This window comes from Nicotiana tabacum, chromosome 14 (genome assembly GCF_000715075.1).
Source record: "Nicotiana tabacum cultivar K326 chromosome 14, ASM71507v2, whole genome shotgun sequence".
Taxonomy (NCBI): Eukaryota; Viridiplantae; Streptophyta; class Magnoliopsida; order Solanales; family Solanaceae; genus Nicotiana; species Nicotiana tabacum.
In genome coordinates, this window is record NC_134093.1 from 11855329 (window position 1) to 11859508 (window position 4180).

At 32.5% G+C, this 4180-nt stretch overlaps 1 pseudogene; it reads right to left on the reverse strand.

The window, feature by feature from the left end:
* Positions 1–559: 559 nt before the first annotated feature.
* On the reverse strand, positions 560–1064 carry LOC107804218 (inactive protein RESTRICTED TEV MOVEMENT 1-like; annotated as a pseudogene).
* Between the last annotated feature and the right edge of the window lie 3116 nt (positions 1065–4180).

Below are 4180 nucleotides of genomic sequence, written 5' to 3' on the forward strand. Positions count from 1 at the left end.
ATTTCTAATTAGTGCAAATAGCTTTTAGGACATTTGAGTCTTAACATAAAAAAGAGCTTATCAGCATGGTTTTACCAAACATTTCAGCTGCTTATTATCAGTTTTAGTACTAAAAAGTACTTTTCAGAACTAAAATACTTTTCAGTTACTTTAAATCAGCTAAGCCAAACGAGCTCAAAATTATAAGAACTATTATTTGTGAGATGTCTAGATATGGTTGCACAGTGGATCGTAACCACGGATGAAAACAAATATTTTTAGCCCGCGCCAGAAACTATTTAAACTTGGTAGTCGAAAAAGTGTATAAAATTTGTATATTTCTTGTATATAACATACAAAATATATATATATATACAAAAAAAGTAGTACATTATTTTAAGACCGGCTATAAAATGTCATTTCCCCCCTTTTTTTTTTCCTTTCAAATACAAAAAATCAAGACGATAATCCTTAATAATTAAACAACAATAAGTTGATCTATTTTGTAAAAGTAATTAAAACCAAATGAGTAAAACAATAGTATAATTTAGAAATTTGTAGATGATAGAAGAATCTTGAGCTAATCTTCTTCCTTTTCAGATTTTACTCTAGGATCTTTGAAATTGATCATGGGGGATATTATGGTCTTCACATAAACCCCAATACTCTCAACGCCATATAAATTCTGGGTGCCATGAATTATAACCACCGAAAAGCCGATGATTTCCTATCTGAAAGTTGAAGTCCTTGGCATCAGTTGAAGGCGAGGTACACCCAAATGGTTCATAGGAACCCTTGTTTGTTCCAAATTTTATAGAGTTCAACACTGATTTGGAGGAACCACTGATCGAAGTAAGAAATTCTGATGGATAATCAAAAACAACTGCACACGAGCTTTGATTACATATATCAAAACCATGTTTATTTGACGGAACTAACTTGCTATTCTCATAGTACAGGAACTGAAGTGAAAGAATTGCGTTTTTGTTGTATGAACCAAGAACCCCAGCGACTTGGTCTCGTCCCTTATAATCCCAAATGGTTCCACCACTTCTCCCCACTGGGCCAACTTTGATCATATCCATGTTTCTCTCTTGTTTCTGAATAATGGGAAGTAGTTGGAAAATTAAGTTATATATATAGAGGAGTTTTATGTACTACTTGATGCCGTTTCAGCTAGCCTCGTTGGTATTTGTTCTTTTTTATATCTTGGTACAGGAATCTAACGCTTTGTTTCTCTCTTTCAATTTAATTTTGGAATTCAATGAATTTCAGATTCTAATGTTATATCCCTATTATTGACTTAAGTTTTTTTTTTAATAAATCAATATGTCTCTCCATTGATTTAGTTATGGCAAACGAGCGGGTCGGGTCGGGTCGGATATGGGATTGGTTGAAAACAGGTAATGAAAAAACGGATAAATTATCAGACTCAACCCATATTTAATACGGATAAAAATGTGTTAACCGGCCTTCATGAATATGATCACTTTTGGAAGAATTCCTAGTCTTCCAAACTTGAGGAACCCCCAATTTGAGGTTTTACAAATGTAAAAGTTAAACCCATTAGTTATCCAATGGTTATCCATTTTCTAAAATATGGTTCTTATTCATATTTGACTCGTTTATAAAAAGTTCATTATCCAATCTATTTTTTAGTGAATAATATGGGTGATTAATTGTTTTGTTTTAACTATTTTTGCCACCACTAGGAGGAACCTTGTAGAGAGTTTTGAAAATTTTAAGGTTAAGTTAACAAATAACTCTTCTTGGTCATTTAGAAGGTAGAGTACTTATTCTTTCTTTTCTTGGATTTAATGGTATATAAAAATATATTAGTTCACATGCCTTCACTATAAGGCTTATTTGCAAAATATATTAGTACTCTAAACTTGATGCATGAAATGGTCAAATATAATTTCTTCTGTATAAATAACTTTGTCGGATGACTGAAGTTGCTCATTACTAGTGCACCCGTATCAATTTTTGTGTCTTACTGTTTAAAAAAGAAAGTCAGTACGTTTCTAATTCCAGCATGCTCATTTTACTCCTATTGTCATAGGAGTGAAATGACATGTTTAAGGCAACAAAGATTCATGAAATGTTATATACTTTGACTAGTTCAATATTGGAGCTAGGTAAAGTTTGTTTTTGAAAATTTTGTTTTAAAAGTAAGTCAAAATGTACCTCTTTGACGAATGAATATTGAAGAAACATACCCTAAGGGTATGGCAGCTAGTAGTAACCATAAGGTTTTAGGTTCAGATTCCGTAAAGGCAAAAAAAAAAATTTGGTGACTTCTTCATATTTTTCTAAGTCTTGGCAGCCAGAGTTACCAAATAATTATATTGGTGGGATGTAGCACGTCATTAGAAAAAGAACATTAGAGAAACATTGAAGACCGGGATAACAGTCTCTTCTAAGAAGCGGATATAAGTATCGAGCAATAGTTACACGGTAGAATAGTATAGACGTGCTGCAAGCTAGCCCGCACATCACCGTCATAATTATAGTAGTGTGCTGCAACTCATTCCATATTGATTCTAAATTGGATCTGATTGGACAAAGGTGACAATTAAGATGTACTTGAGCTACAACAGTAAAACCAAAAGAGATGGGAAAGGGGGAATAATCAACGATATTTCAGAGAAAGAATGATAGAGAGACGTACCAAAAGCAAATTAATGGAAACCCTTTCTTCTTTGTAATATTCAATTATGTAATTACAAGTTTACATCTCTCTGACATGTCTCTTTTTAGTAGTTATACAATATTCTTTCAGTTTTGGAGTGCGGGCATTAGTTAGCTTGGGTATTTTATCTGTTCTTTCGCATTTTCCTAATCTTCATTAAATGTTTTTGCCAAATTACCATCTTTGTTCTTTGGATTTTAGGGTTGTTGGTTCAGCATCCTCGTTAAAAAAGAGACGCACATAGGCAATTTTGTAAAGTTCATATATATATATATATATATATATATATATATATATATATATATATATATATATATATATATATATATATATCTTAAGATGTATATATAGTATATAAATCGAATATGGAATACTTCTTTTTTGAAGTTCATTGCAAGTATATATATGCATTTGAATTTCTTATCAATATTTATTAGTTAACGTAATGCTTGAGATCTCCGTACTTGAGTTAATATATTTGAAAGAAATGTGATTATAGAAAAACGTATGTAATCTTCTCAACACAAAATTATGGTTCGTATAAAGGTTAAAAAAATGTTTTACAACCTAGAGAAAATTTTCACACTTCAAAAGAATGGTCATATGGTACTGGCAAAAGGCCTCGTTTTACAAGTATTGCTTTAGGCCTCGTTTTATAAGGTAACAAAGGCCATGCTTCAAAAGTGTAATTATAGGACATGAAAAGTGTGGCCATTTGGGGTATTACAAGCTTGGCCTTGTTGAGGTTTTTGTTTTAAGATAAAATAGTCTTAAAATGAGGGTGAATGAGAAATGGAGGAAAAATAAAATTTTTCTACGGAGTGTCGTGCTCCGAAGAAAGACAAGAAAAGGGGTCAAGCAAATATGGTAGTAAACCATGATGATGTTGATAACTTGTGTGCCATGCTTTCTGAATGTAACTTGGTGGAAAATCCTAAACTGTGGTGGTTTGATTCGGGAACCACTCGCCATGTTTGTGCAGTTAAAGAAGCTTTTGCTACTTATACTCCTGCTAGACCCGGAGAGACAGTTTATATGGAAAATGCTTCAACAGCAAAAGTTGAAGGATATGGGAAGATATTTCTGAAAATGACTTCTGGCAAGGTCATGACTTTGAACTATGTCCTTCATGTTCCCGAAATGAGAAAGAATTTAGTCTCTACTGGACGTCTTGTTAAGTACGGTTTTAAGTGCATTTTTGTGTCCAACAAGGTTGTCATTAGTAAGAATGAAATATTTGTAGGAAAAGGTTACCTCACCGAGGGCCTTTTCAATCTGAATGTAATGGTTGTGGAAAAGAATAATAATATTTCAGCTTCTTCTTACTTACTTGAGTCAAATGATTTATGACATGTACGTTTGGGTCATGTCAATTATAAAACCTTACGGAAAATGATTAACTTGGAAGTACTGCCCAAGTTTGAATGCGAAAAATCAAAATGTCAAACATGTGTGAAATCTAAGTATGTTAAACATCCTTATAAGTCAGTTGAAAAGAATTCAAATCCT